The sequence below is a fragment of the Ambystoma mexicanum genome, chromosome 1p, assembly GCF_040938575.1.
Source record: "Ambystoma mexicanum isolate Mex_15411 chromosome 1p, UKY_AmexF1_1, whole genome shotgun sequence".
NCBI classification, from domain to species: domain Eukaryota; kingdom Metazoa; phylum Chordata; class Amphibia; order Caudata; family Ambystomatidae; genus Ambystoma; species Ambystoma mexicanum.
Genome location: NC_090921.1, coordinates 1,328,906,541 through 1,328,922,266, shown reverse-complemented (window position 1 = coordinate 1,328,922,266; position 15,726 = coordinate 1,328,906,541). Strand labels below are relative to the sequence as shown.

Sequence of the window (15,726 nt, the reverse complement as noted above, 5' to 3'; positions counted from 1 at the left end):
GAGAGCCACTCTAGGATAGTATACTCTATGTAGTATCTTTAACTGAATCAGCCTGAGCCTTGACGATATGGCTACCTCCCTAGGAAACATCAGAGCCATGACCCATTCTTCCGGTAGTATTGCACCCACATCAGTCTCCCATTTGGTCTGTAGTGCTCGCAATTCTGTCGTGCCAAAGGAGGTTATGGCACTATATAGGACCAATGTCACTTTTTGAGTGATTCGCTCCGGGAAAAGGTTCCTGTCACGGATGATGGGAACCAGCGGATTATCCTCCAAATCTGATAAATCAACGTCCACCTCCCCTTTCTCCTCACCTGTCTCTTTCGAAATGGTTTCTCGTCTGGAGGCCTTGTTCTTGGGCTTCTTCTTCTTTGTGAAGAGGTACGGCCGTCCGCGGGAAGAAGCCACCCTGATCCCCTGATAAACAGGGAAGCAACCGGCCCCCGTCCCGCAGAAACCAAGGCGAGAGGAAAAAAGCAGCCGCTAAAAAAAAACTCTCTACGATGTAGTTGGTACGGATGCTGTGCTGGAAGAGATGACTGGAGAGCCCGGGAATGCAGGAAAAAACCAGAGCAGGAGAATCGAGGTAAGTCTCTCGGTGCGGCAGGAAGCTGGATAGTCCGGAGATGCTGATACTGAACTAGGAGCAGTGCGAGGGACTGGAATGGAGGTACCGCCAGGAACCAGGAACGAGATCCGGGAGAAAGGAAGGAGAGGAGAAACCCCGAAAGGTAAGAGGACCGAGAGGACGGAAAGGCAGAAAAAGGGAAGGAAGGGGGAGAAGCTGAGTGAAGGGATACCGCGATAGACTCCGCGGAAAATGGCAACAGGAAAAGGCACGAAAAACAAAGTAGCACGGCAACCAGGAAAAGGAAACAAAGTTGCAACGCACAGAGCCCAGAGGAGGGCGTGGTTAAATACAGAAACAAGAGAAAAAGACTAGACCGTCAAACCAGGAAGTGAAAGGAAAAACACAGAACAATCTAATGGCGCCGCCAACGCCAAGCCTTCCATAACCGCCAGCGACCACCAAAAGACGGCGGCATGACAGTTCCTTTCTATTGGGGTGAATTCCTGCAATGCGGTCATATCAGGGAGATTGCCCTGTAGTGCGTGTTGCAACTGAGTGTAATGATATTGTTCGGTTTGGGGAAGTGCGAGGCTGAGCGCCAGCTCCGAGAATGGAATTACGATGCCCTCATTCACGACATCACCCAATGTTAGTGTTCCATGTTGGGACCAGAGCGGCCATTTGGAAAGATTATATGCACCTGGGAGATTTCTGTTGTTCCACAGTGGTTGGGCTAGCGACAGCTTGTTGCCCCATCCCACAAATTTGTGTGCGTCCGTCCAGATTTGGGTTAGGTGCGTCCGCATATTGGAGATGTTTGGGCGGGCCCTTTTCCTATAAAGATATAGCATGACAGGCTTTTCGGGAGTGTCAGCTTCTAATGAGCGGTTATGCGGCGCGGATTTGTCCCAGTGCAATTGGTCATTTACAATTGTCAATTGGCTGGCCCAATAGTATGTCTGTATCCAGGGAAGCCCTATTCCGCCCTCCCAAATGGATCTTTGGAGCGTGGCAAGTGCTATGCGGGGGGGCCATCATTCCACAGCAGCTTTCGGATTGATTGATCTATTTTCCTGAATACGTTTGGGGGGACGTGAAGTGGGGCATTTTGTAATATATATAGGAGTCGGGGCAGGGACATCATTTTAAAGAGCGCTGCTCTGCCTAGTAGCGTCAGGGGGAGGGATGCCCAGTGTTGGGAATCTTCTGCGAGTCTCGTCATCACTGGATGTAAGTTTCTGGGGACATAATCATTAAGATTATTTGTGACGAGTATACCCAGGTACTTGAACTGCTCCCTTTCAACCTGATAGGGGCATTGTGGGGGTATCGCTTGTTCTCCCTGCCCTAGCGGGAACAGGATGGACTTAGCCCAGTTAACCTGCAGGCCGCTGAAGGCGCCATATTTTTGTAGCAATCCGGTCACTATGGGACAGGATCTTGCTGGATCGTACAGATATACAAGCAAGTCATCCGCATATAAGGACACTTTGGGCCTCATTACACGGACGGCGGTAAGGGTTAACGGTCACCGTTAATGGCAACGGTGACCGTTAACCCTTACCGCCGTACTACGTGGTCCCTTAGCGGGTTGGTGCTTTAACGCCTGCTTTTTGCAGGCATTAAAAACCAACCCGCTAAGGGACCTCGGAGCTAATTACGGCACCGCAAAATTGCGGTGCCGTAATTAGCGCCTTCCCCATTCCCATAGAGCCCTATGGGGCAGAAATGGGAATGGGGAAGGGCAATGGCGGAAGGGGGATTTACCGCCCCACCAACCTTGGAATGGGGCGGTAAATCCCCTTTCCGCCAAGGCGGTGCCGGTATTTTACCGGCATGAGCCATGGCGCTAATAGCGCCATGGCTCACCGCCTTCCGTGTAATGAGGCCCTTTGTCTTCCCAGCTTTCTGACCAGTGGAAGCCCTTCCATGTCTCATTGCCTCTCAATAGTATCGCGAGTGGCTCGATTGCTATCGCGAATATCATGGCTGACAGAGGGCATCCTTGCCTGGTTCCCTTTCCTATTTCAAAGGGGTTTGATATATAACCGTTTACTTTTGTGACTACTATTGGTGCTTTATACAGTAGTTTGACCCAGCTCATGAATTGGGGCCCAAATCCCATTTGTTGCATTATCTCCCAGATCGCTTCCCAGTTTACCGAATCGAACGCCTTTTCAAAATCTACCGCCAACAGGGCTAGTGGGCCCTGAATGGTGGGCGCGTTTTCTATCGCCGTATGTAAACGATGTATGTTCATGCACGTGGATCTTTGTGGCATGAATCCACATTGATCCGGGTGAATCAAGGAGGATATAATTGGCTGAAGTCGGTTAGCTAGTGTTTTCGCTAGGATTTTAGTTTCGGTGTTGATGAGAGAAATTGGTCTGTAAGAACTGCATCTATCCGGGGCTTTGTCTGCTTTGGGTATTACCACTATAGTGGCTTGTCTCAGGTCTCGTGGGAGGAATCCCTCACTGTGGGAAGTTTCATACAATTTCAATAGATGTGGTATAATTATGTTTGTACCTATTTCTTTCCACACCTCTACCGGGAAGCCATTGGGCCCCGGGGTTTTCCCGGGTTGGAGGTCCGCTATGGCTGCGGACAATTCGTCCTCCGTGATATTCGTGTCTAGGAGGGCAGTTTGCTCGGGTGTTAGAGAGGGAAGGGTAACTTCCGCTAGGATTGTGGTATCAATGGGGGAGGTCGGTGCTTTGTAGAGCTCCCTATAATAGGAGGCGAACCCCTCCGCGATGTCCCGGTCCGCTGTTAAGAGTGTGTCCCCCTGTGTCCTAATCCCCCTGACATGTCTGAGCCCTTCATCTCGCTTCTCCAGCCATGCCAGCATTTTGCCCGATTTATCCCCAGTTTTGTACACTCTAGCCCGCATTGCTGTGTGCGCCTGTTTGGCGTTGTCGAGGGCGATGTTCGGTTTCTCCATTTCTTGCTGTAAGTCCCAAATGGAGACCATTGGTACTTGCAATTACACCAGCCAGGCACATCCAGTACATAATCAGTAAAACAAACCAGAATCAGACATATCAGCATTGCTAATCATTCTCTTAAATAACACTTTTCAGCAGGAACATACTTCCATTTTCTCTGGCCAGGTTTCATGACCAGACTTGGTCTCTGCCTACAGCAATTATCTCTGTGGATACAGGTGGGCCATAAGGCTTCTCTACCCACACTTTTGCACCCGGTACCATGTGGTCTGATGAACCAAACCCACGATCGCCCTGAATAGTTAATACACTAAGGGGGCTCTCCCTTTTTGATCATAGACAATTTTAGAGGTATGACAGTCAATTGGGCTATCCTATCTCGTACATGGATAGGCACAATCTGATCTCCACAGTTCATCAAAATAAATGTCATCTGTCCTTGATAGTAAGCATATATCACTCCTCCCAACACTTGAACGCCTTTCAATGTTAATCCAGATCTAGGAGCAATTAATCCCATATGCTCTGAGGGAATTTGTACTCTACTCCCTGTCTCAATGACTACTCTATCTCTGGGTTCCAGTCTGATTTCTTTCTGAGCATTCAAATCTACTCCTGTAGATTCTGGAGTTGTTCGATAAGGGGCTAAAGCACCTGGTGTCAGTTCCCAGTACATCAGTGTCTCTGTAGCTAACTGAGTTTGCATCTGTACAGTAGGCGGCAAAAGGTGTGTTAAAGGAGTTTCACACTCCGCCACAGGTCGATTATTCAAAATCTTAATGGCATCAAAAATGTGCTCATGCCAGCCTACTAGGCTCCCATTCCCTGATTTATGTAATTGCTCCTTCAGCAGTCCATTCATTCTCTGAATGAGGCCTGCCCCTTGGGGGCGGTAAGGGACATGGTAGAGCCATTCAATATTTGTCTCTTGACAATACTCCTGAATTAGTTTACCTTTGAAATGTATGTCATTGTCAATCTGAATTTGCAAGGACACACCATAATGCAATATAATCTGGTCTAGCAACTTTATGGTGTTAAACTCTGTAGCCCTCTTGCATGGCAACAACATCAAATATCCTGAAAAAGTATTCACAATAGTAGATGCATATTGGCAGCCTTACTGATTGGCATAGGCCCAATATAATTAATCTGCCAGATTTAACCTGGTAACTTGCCTCTTCGCAAAGTGCCTGGGACAGTGAAGGGATGGGCCTATGCCGCTGATGTTGACACACCGGACATTGCAAAATAACTGTTTTCACTACTTCTAAAGGGATCCCAGGATATCCGCATTTATGCTGAGCACACTTGGCCAGACCCCCAAATACTCCTCCTGAGCCTCTGCATCCACAGATGAAATATTGGTGTGTTCATCTGCAACAGAATTAAACCAATATTCTAAGGAGTCAGTAGTACAGTGCGCATCCACATGATACACTGTTACTTCACTTTGTGATAGCATTTCCCATATGTCCTGCCACAGTTCCCTTCCGCACAATTCTTTTGAATGTATTTTCCAAGCATTCTTTTGCCATGTTGGCAGCCACATAGCTAGCCCATTGGCCACTGACCATGAATCTGGTACAAATGACATTGACCAGGTGTCCCTTGTTTCAAAGCTTGATAGACTGCAAAGAGTTCTGCAAACTGACTGCTCTTCCCTTTCCCTGACATTGTCAAGATTGTTTTGTCTTGGGATTATATGTGTAAGGAAGGCATGGTATTAAACAGTGAAGACAGACACAAGGGATCACAGTTCAAGGGTGTTTATTGAACTTCAATGGGTTGGTAGAACGCCTATCTAAACCTAATCTAAAGATGGGAGCAAGCTACGACTATCAAATAATAACACAGTCCTAGTGGAGTCTGTCAAAATAAAAGGGCCTATACTAATAAACCTATTGGCAATCCTTCTAAATACAAAATGGTGTGGGATATCAATGTCTGCAAAAGAAAAATGTTCAAGAAATGATATGTCAGGATAGTTGAGCAGTTGGCTGTCATTCCCCACGTTTTCAGCACAGGGCAATGCGGCACATGCGGGTTTCAAATCCACACTGTGGCTTCTTGGACACGAGGTAACAGTTCAAGACATAGGCATCAGGGCATTCCACCAAAGTCTCTCTCGCAATGACAGTCTCTTATTGCCGAAGGCCTGATGTAACAAACACAAAAGTTATTTTCCTTTTTCAGGGTTTTCACATTCACAAGTTAAAGACTGGTCTCCCTCCTTTGGGCTTGGACCACAGATCCCCCTCGCTCTGGCTTAAACCCTTTTTTTCCACAACGTTCAAAACTTGATCTCCCTAGTTCGGGCTTGGACCACAGATCCCGCTTGTCCAGGCACAAATCCCTTTTGATACCAGAATCGAAGACTTTCAAATGGGCGATGGGCTTTGCTTAAACCGTTGCAGGAATACTTTGATTCACTTCACACAATTACACTTCACCTTTGTCAGGATACCGTACAGAGACCTGAGCATAGTCACAGTGCTGGACCACTCTGTCAACGGTATTGTATCTTTCTTTCTTATGTTCAAACCTTCACCAGCAATTTAGCTATACTCACGTCTTTCATCACACGTGTTTAACAATGTTTGTTCCAGCGCTCGTATTACAATGTTGCTGCTTGCAACCTTGACTTCAACACAGACCAGTCTGGCATCGATCTCCCCAACTCACCGGCTGTGTTGTTCTCTGTCACTTCTTTGTTCTTGGAGCCAAGGGCGATACCACAGCATCTGCTGCTCCTCCCTGCCTTGGTCAGTTACGCAGGAGGGCCCTTGGTATCTTGTCACAAAGAATAGCCATTGAATGAGCCAAAGGTGTTTTATATAAGATTCTTTGTTACTATTTGACTGGTAGTACCATGGTTGCCCTCATTGATAAGGGCACCTACTATGTATATATTTTAGGGGCTGCACAACATTTGCTTCAAAGGAAGTTGTATTATGCCCTTTTTTTGAATATCGTTAGTTTAACAGAGTAGTCACACAGGCACTGTCTGAATACTGTGAAGCTGCTGGAATTTCCCATGCAGCCAGCAATTACAAATCAGGAATTGTATATTTCACACATATATCTGCATCACTACACCTTCATGAATGTACTTTTTGCAAATACCCATATCGTGGGATTCAATTTAGTGAAATGGTTACGTCTAAAATACATTTCCCTTACCTTTTCCCACCTGGCATCCATTATCATTTTATTTTTCATTTCAGCAGCTTTATTTCTACAAGAAAGTTATAAAAGCAGCACACAATAAATAATACATCAACATCATAATCACTTATCACACAAGAAACATACAGTCAAAAGCAAATTCATCTTATCACGTGGTAAAAGCAGTTTAAAAAGCAAGGAGATTCCTCCTCAACAAAGCATTGGGTTAATCACTGGGTGATTAAAAGAGGCCAAACTAATTCCTTAGCATTTTTCAAATGAATTTTTCCTGCACAGCTCAGATAGTTGTTGGTAGCAAAGACGGCCAAAGCGTCTGCAGAATCCAGGCATTTAGTCATTGCTTCGTTTAGTGTCCTGCAACCGTGATTTAAAAAAGGGATGTAAAAAAACGCTTCCTCAAGGGCTTAGTCCCTGGGCACAGGAATAGGTAATGTTGCACAGTGTTGGTCGCCTCACAGCAAAGAATACATGTTGTGGAAACTGCATCTGTCCATTTGTGCTGTAGTGCGGCTGTGGGCAAAATGCCAGTGCAGAGCTTTAAATACAAAGCCCTTTCCCACCTGGAGGTGACATAATCCAGGTACTCTTCGCAACCGACCCGTTTCTTAATAGCAAGGTATTGGCCAGTTGCTCTGAGACCCAGTATTTTTGCCAGGATATCACGCTGGGCCTTAGCCCCCGCTGCGCTCTTGATCACTTCCTTTGACCCAGATGTTAGTACAGAAGCGTTAGACCAATACTCCCCCAAGCCCAGCTGTGCCAAATAATATTTCACGTTGACAGCCCACTTCAGAGATCTGCTCCCTTACTGGGACAGAGCATCCAAGAGTGCCTCTTTATATTTGCGGAGATGGTCATTTGACCATAAACGGGCCCAGGAGAGGATCGGGTGCAATTTGCAAATCTTCTCTAACCCTTCTAGACCAGTTTCCAGTAACACTGGACTGTTCGGGGCAGTGTTGGGCAATGCAAGTATGCTTTTTTAAAATGTGCTCTCTGCCACTACAAGGGGCTGAATTTCCATTTGTCCCCAAAGTTATGCCCCATACAATGCTGCATGGCATGCTTGATCTTTATAAGCCTCCAGAGAGACCCATACTGCCCCATTCCCATGATCCTTAGTGAATCTAGCAAGAGTCCACTATACCTAACCAGTATTAACTTGGCCTTCTCAACCTGCATATTCTAGCCAGATGTGGCCATTACTCTCATTCCTAGATCATCGTATGACTCGACTTGCTTAATCGTACCATCCTCCAAAGAGAGAGTTAGTGCCTTCTGCTTCTTCCTGGCGTTGGCATTGAAAATCATAGCCTTGGTTTTACTAATATTCAGGGAGAGCTGGTTCCTTTTGGTAAAAGCCACAAAGATATCCAATTGCTTACGGGTGTCAACTGGTGTTAGGGACAGAAGTACTGCCTCGTCTGCAAACAACAATGCTGCATTCACAATTCAAAGTGGGATGCAGCCATTTACCTTCAAGAAGCTATTTAGAAGACTCAGATATGATTTTCATTCTTGAGTATTCAATGCGTTTATCACTACAATGCAATGAAGCTAATCTATGGGTGCAATTGCTGTTTCTTTTTCCAGTTCACTTCTTGTGTACCATGTGTAATAATGTCATGTGTTAGATCATTCTTATAGTTTTCAGCCCTGAAGATGGACTTTGATGATGCAATAAAGTGATTGAGTTGTAAAACAATGTTCATGAGACATGAAGTTGAATTATAATCAACATATAGTGAAATGTTTTGAATTTTCATATATACTTTGACTCAACCTGTTACCAGGGGATAGAGAGAGAGCTTGGTAGGCTAGGGGGCAACTCTGAACTTTTTTGTGCACATTTTTTTCTTACATCATCCACAATCTAATGGCATGATCAAAAGATTCAATAGGAGATTGAAGAAGTTGGTCCAGATGTGTGGCATTTCAAGAGAGAGCTGATTAAGTTAATTGTTTCTTACCGAACTACTCCCCACAGTGTAACGGATGTATCTCCTTTCCAATGAATGCGAGGAAGATTGCCCTGCTGTAGGTTGTGTCCTGGATGGATGAGAGATGAAGGAAGACAATACATAGGGGATGATGGAGTGCAAAGAGAGTTATGAAAGAGAGTAGAAGAAAATCAAATGTAGACAACAAGGCAAACAGATGACAATCAGGGTTAAAACAAGGTGCCAAAATGCATGGAATACAAAAGGGAGATTGGGTCAGAATAAAGTTACCTGGGAAAACGGTTAAGGGGAGTGTCAAGATTTTCAAGTCCCAAAAGAGTGAGTGAGTGAGTGTAGGGGATTGTGTGTGCATTTAGAAAATGGGGACAGATGCGATGACTTGGATAACATCTAGTCATGGTGGAAGAAGTGAATGTGAAGAAGGAATGAGCGGTTCATCGCAGGAGTTGGTGGAAGATCATAGAGAGAATGAGCAGAATGATACTCCTGTTGTCAAGGAGAATCAAGTACAAGGGAACACAAATGAGGTTGTGCAAGATGAAGGGAGTGATGAACATGTAATGCAATCCAGAGGAAGATCAAGATCCATATTAAGGGGTTCGCCTGTGAAATGTATAGATTATGTAACGCACTAAAGTTCTGTTCCAACATGTTAATGTAAAAGAGGTAGATGTGTTGCATCCTTGGCTTGCCCAGGTCTCCCTTTCCTCGTGAACTGCACGAGCCATGGAATGTTCGTTGTGATGACAGTTTGGACTGAGGGTGCGGCTCTGTTCCCCTGGCCACGTCTCTGTGATAATTGAAGACTTGTAAAACCACTCTCTCACATGTGCCTATTCATTCCCCCAAACACCCATTGCTTTGTACGATGCCATACAATACTTGCCAACATTCTGTGACCAAAAAGATGTAGGATTTTTCAAGTTTCAAAAATATCATTTAGCATAACAATGACATAACAGGAAATTACAAAACATACATTGTTGGCACCACTGGAGCATTCTAAAATGTGCAACCCATCAAACAGCACAACATGGAAAGATGCTCAAATGTTTAAAATGTAGAATTGTGGTAATGGTATGTTAACACCAAATTCAATTACCTAACTTCACAGAAAATCATAGCTCTCAACCATTTGTGTCGCGAAGGCGGGTGAAAACACCCGATTTTAATTTTGGCGGTTGAAAGGCCCATTGAAACGAATGGGTTTGCAGGAGGCTTGGCGGGTGAGTCAGCTGTTTACAAGGCGGGTGACACCCGCCAAAAGCGTGTGGGTTGAGAGCTATGGAAAATAATCACACAGAGCTGGTAGGCAATGTTTACCACTGCTCTGTAGCAGCAGCTTGGGCAGTACAAATTTATTCCTGCAGTGAAGGTTGGACACTGAACAACATGGAGACTGATACCCTCATCAGTCTGAAAGGCAGATGCTGTGTATGGTGGTACGCTCTGCCACTTGCCTTCACTGGTGGTTCACAAAAGGTCTGTCCCGGCAAGAGTGCAGGGCAGACTCATGTAGCGGCAGTGGTGGAAATGGAAAAAATGTGATGGGGGACCCCACAACACAAGGGCCAGGGTGGGGAAGGAGTTTGGGGGTGGTGCCCGAGGGGGCGTGGCTCTTAGTGGACATCCAGCAATGCTAGAATACGCAAATAATTAAATAAATAAATAACGCCCGCGGCGGCAGCATTGTTTTTTACTGCAGCTTTGGCACTGGTGTGTATGCACAATGCTCGCTACATATACAACTGAAAGGAATCAGTTCTACATGTAGCGAGAATTGTGCATTACATACCAGTGCCAAAGCCGCCGTAAAAGGCAATGCAGCCGTCACAGGCGTTATTCCCAGCGCGGTTCAAGGGCTTGGGTGGCTGACTCTGGCCGGATCCCGAGATCCGGCTCCATATCTGGTGCTGGATCTCGGATCCGCCGAGAGCCGGCCCAATGACCAGCACTGTGTAGCGGTCAGTTCAGTGGATTGATCTGAACCCATCACTCAAATGTATCGCTTACCCGCCCACCTCACAGACAGATGAATTGCCTTAGTCACATAAATTACCTGCCACTGTAAAAAGCAGCAGGATCTGTCCCCCAAATCTTTAGGCGGTAGGATTGTTCAAAAGGCAGAAGCCTACGGCCTAAATCAGTAGGGTTGGCAAGTATGTGCCATACACCACTAGCAGAGTTTTCCATTTAAATGTGCTCTTAAATGTGTGGCTTTCCATTTAAATATGCTGTGAAATGTGTAGCTTTCCATTTAATTGTGCTCTTAAATGTGTTGCTAGTCGGGGCAGGGAGACGTGCTAAAATGTATTTGACAGCTCCCAGTGCAGCAATCCCCACCCAGCATCTTTCTGCTCGATCACGGCTCTAACGTTGATGGAGAAGGTTGTGGCTGTGAGTCCTCCAAATGCGCATGGGCACGAAGCCGGAGTGACGGAGTCCCTGCACAGACAGCTTATGCCCTGCGCCGTACCCAGGCGAGAACGTCGAAAACAGAAAGTAAAAACAGACGTCTCTGCCTCTCTGCTGGCCGAAAGCAGGGAACACATTTCCAGCCGGACGGATTTCAGTGAAACACCCTCCTCCTCCCTCAGGCCCCAATATACACCCACCTCCTCCTCCAAGTACGTCCACGGGTGGGAAAAAGAATGGAGGTTGGACAGGGGCACCCCTCAAAACAGACCCCCACTTCCGGGCTTGCCACGGAACTATGAAATCTTGTGGAATGAAACAAATAACAGTCCGTTTCCATCAGGGTGAGGGTGAAAAGCAGGAGGATAGAACAACACTCCTTCTGCCTCTCATGGATGAAGTTTGTTTCCTCATGAAAGGCTAACACAAGTGGTTTTATTTTTGTAACATCCCCAGTCTCTTCTTGGCAGAGCCTAACCTTAGGTGCCCAAGCGTTTAAGCCCTATGCATATAAATAAACATACATATTTCCCACAAGGACCAAAAAAACAGGTTTTTAGGCACCAGTGCGCAAGCCTGGGAAATTCCGCTACATTATTGTACCACTTGTTAATTTTTCCCTTGGGCTTTTTGCAGATCGGTGAAGAAATCAAAGAGGAATACACGTATTTATTGTCGAGTACTTTAAATAGCATATCTTGCTATTATTCAACTTGAGGCTGGGGCCACAGTGGTACAGTATAGTGTTTTGTACCCAAATACATGGAATCGGATACTGCAGCCAAGAGCGGAGGGAAGCGGAAATCCCAGAGAATGTTGAAGAGGTAAGTACATCGAACGAGGGGTGGCCAAGTACGCAACATGCATGGAGGTGTGTATTTTTGTTGCATTGTCAATCGTGGAGCATTGAGACATGCCTTACAGTCGCATCGTTCCCACTTGTTGACTGATCCTGGGCAGATCGATGTATCTTTATGTGGCATAGTTAATTTTTCATTCAAAAATTGGGAATAGTTAGAAACCTTCCCCAATAAGCTTTTTTTATTTTATGAAATGAGTGTTCATTGTAGCGTATATCATAGTTCAGTGGATTGCACGTCTGCAGCAGAGAATGTGTGTGTGTTTAGCAGATCGCCCCCTGCAGGGATCTTTGCCACTTGCATATCACATTTTCCAAATTGTGTAAAGTCATCTCTGGTGTTAATACATCTGCTGCATGAATCTATGCGGAACTGTTGGGTCATAGATTCGAATCCTAGTAAGGTAGCCCAGGGTTATAAACAACGCAACATTTGTTGCTAGGCGCTCTTATTCAGGGCCGTAGGTTTTAATGGATGCCGAGCAACTTAGCCTTGCACCCTTTTGTGACTACAAAATTAATTAGGTCCTAGTTACAACTCTCCAGAGAAAATTAATGTCATCGTTTGTTCTAGGTCAATAGCCTACTACTCCATTAGTATTATTGGACAGTTTTTCTTTTTAAATTGCAGTCGTGCGTTGTGTACAGTACATCCTTGTTATAAGTATTAACATTTAGGTCGATGTGTAAGACTTTGGTGGATGTTGTGTACTGAGGTGTTTTGAAGGTTTTTCAGGGGTTCTCGTCCAGGCTGCAGGTGTAGTTGGTGGTACTGTTCGACGCCTAACTGGTTTCTGAACCATGGTAAATTTGGGATCCTTATCAGTGAATGTGATTGTGCCATAATATTGAGGCAACCATTCAGTCATCTTCTTTTGACTAGATCTGCTAAGTTTTTTTTTTTAGTTTGGCCTTATAGTTGGCGCTAAAGCACCACCTATAAACCGAACGTAATGTATCGCAGTACAGGTAGGAGGGAGAGGACATGTGAGAAGGGACACACATATTGTTGGTGTTGCTTTGTTATCTAGCCAAGCATTGACTGCCCATGCTAATCCCTATGGCCATTCCACGCACTACCTGCCGCTCCCCACCCAGAACACACCCTCCTGAGATCGCTTTGAGCTCACTCTATCAAACCTTTGGCTTGCCAGTGTTTTTTCTAAGCAGTCTGCTGATATTTAAAGGCTTCTTTGCAGCTGTAAAAAGCTACTGTAACTAAATTGTCTTAACCAAGCATGCTTTGGGCCACTTGATTTATCTCTTCCATTTTCTGAAGTCCTGTCAAACACAAGCAACGACAAAGCCAACAGTTTTGGCTTGAGGTGTTGGATAAACATTTGCCAGGTACTGACATCATATGCCCAGGTAATCACTTCATTTTCCAGCTGTTGCAATCAAATGGTCCGATACTACCATTACTTGAGTGCCTGGCAAATGCCTAGCCCATACCTAAACAAAAGCCCAGATTTTTGGCTTTGCCAATGCTTGTTTTATTTTCTTACTCAAATTACACTTTATTGTATTTTTGCTACAAATTCTGGCAAAACGACATGGACAGCGTTAAAGAAAGAATACATTAGTACAGCCATGACAGATGTTGCATACTGTTACAGTACATCATGAGGCAAAATGAAAACTCCATGACAGTAATTATACAAAAGAAGGAACCTTTGTGGGCTATGCTCTGTGCGGCTATATAGCTTGTCGCTGTCAGAACCAAAATGTCAAAATTCCTTTTCCTTTTACCTCCCCCACACCCACTTCTCACATCAGGGATCGCTACAGATTAATATGGACATGTCCAAGCGCTGTTTTTCTTGTTGGTCTGTTTGACCTATCTGCAGGTTAAGCTGCACAGTTCTGGGGGACATTTTGCTGTTAGTCTTTCTTTCTCGTCCGATCATAGTTTCAAACATTTGTCAAACTATTCAATCTTCTGTTGGGCATTGGGTCACCTTATCTTAAGTACGTTGCTCTGTGTGCTTATGTGTTTTTGTGTGCTGCATAATATTCAAGGAAGGGAAGCCAGGTCATGTCGATGTGGGAGTGCGATTCTAACATCGCAGCTGTGATGCTTTCCATCTGTTATATCTCGTGTGCTTTGGTCAACAACTCTCTTTTCAAAGGGAGCGTGCTACACTTCCATCGGATCGTCAGGCAAACTCTTGCTGCTAGGAGCAGGTTCCTGGACATGTGCGACAGCACTGTGTGTTCCTCTCCCGCTTCCGTTTCCACCCCCAAACAATAATAGCAGTGGAGATAGGTTTCTGTGTATCCCATCAATAGCCTGTATCCACCCCAGGACTTCTTTCCAATATGTCTGGACCTTCTGACATCTCCACCACTGGTGCCAATAATCAAAAACCTCTGTGCATCGTCTCCAGCAATGTGGCGAAGCCCCTTGGTACATTTTAGCTAATCTTTGTGGGGTTAGGTGCCACCGCAATAGTAGCCTCCGTTGTGCATCTTGTACTGCATTGCAATTGATGTTGACCAGACTGCTCTATTCATCGCTGTCCAGGCTTTCTCGCTAACCTGCAAACCCAGCTCTGTGTCCCATTTGCATTGTGTGTTTAGTTTTGGAAGGTGACCTCTGTTGATAAAAGAAGAATATAAGCATGCTATCAGCCCTTTAGAGGTTTGACTCTTGTTCAAGACACTATTGAATGGGGTTGGTGGCCTGCTGAGGGTGTTGGCCTAGCATGGGTCTAACAGCACGCGTCTAAGCTGTACATAACACAGTGGGGAGATGGTAATAACTTGTAGATCCGTTTCTAGTTTCTGCTTTGTTATGAAGGAGACCTTCTTCCACATCTGTCCTGCCCTTACCAAGCATCCCTCATACTGGTGCTGAAAACCACTCTGGTCTACTAATACGTTTCTTAAAGTGGCCCCCCATATACAACTGAGTGGCGACAGCCAGGTCGTCACTCCTCGCATCTTTGTTGATGGATGCCAGATGGACCACAGCGCTTCAAGCACAGGGTGTTCGCAAATCCTACGTGGCATGTAACCCATGGGGACCCAAAGCCATTCGCTTAGGGTCACTGGTGTAAATAATTAATTTCGAGGCCCACTCATTTTCGTTTACCCTCAATTGGTCCACCAGCACCTGCAGTTGGGATGCTCTATAATATTCGAAAAGGTCTGGGAAGTTAATGCCTCCCTTGTCCTTTGGTGTCATAAGGGTTGTGTATGATGTTCTGGGCTTCTGGTCTGCCCACAAGAACTTGAGCAGGGAACGCTTGACTTCTGTATGGAACGAATCTGGGATCACTGCAGGGAGTGATTGGTAGAGGAACAGTAGTCTTGGGAGTATATTCATTTTAAATCGATGTAAAGCGTGCTGTCCAGGACAGCACCAGTTTGGACCACTTCTGTAGGTCTGCTTGATTGCGTCCCATAGGGGTGTGAAATTTGCACTGAACAGGTTGGCAAGGTCTTTAGTGATCTCTATCCTTTTGTAGTTGGAATCCCCCTTCTGTGATTCAGTGACTTGGGAGGGCGAAGGGCTGCTTTAGTGAGAGGGCTACAATCTTATTTAGGTTGATGCAGAATCCTGATAGTGCCCTGTGTTCTGTGAGGGACTTTAAGAGGACTTGGACCTATTTTCTTGGGTGGGTCAGGTATGCTAAAATATCGTCAGCAAATAGTGCATGTTTATATTCAAGCCCTGATCTGACAAGCCTGTGTATCTGTGTGTTTGCCCGGATAGATTGCGCGATGTATGAGAGTTAGTCTTGTTACTCTCAGTCACCCTCTTCCTCTGCCCAGTGT

The 15,726-nt window shown here is 45.5% G+C and overlaps 1 protein-coding gene across 1 annotated transcript in view; it reads left to right on the top strand.

Annotated features, from left to right (window-relative positions):
* Positions 1-11,254: 11,254 nt before the first annotated feature.
* LOC138453694 (uncharacterized) overlaps positions 11,255-15,726 on the top strand; it is a 139,497-nt gene continuing 135,025 nt past the window's right edge. The window contains exons 1-2 of the mRNA XM_069606776.1: positions 11,255-11,431; positions 11,724-11,911. The gene's annotated coding sequence lies outside the window, so the exon portion shown is untranslated. The remainder of the gene's footprint in view (positions 11,432-11,723; positions 11,912-15,726) is intronic.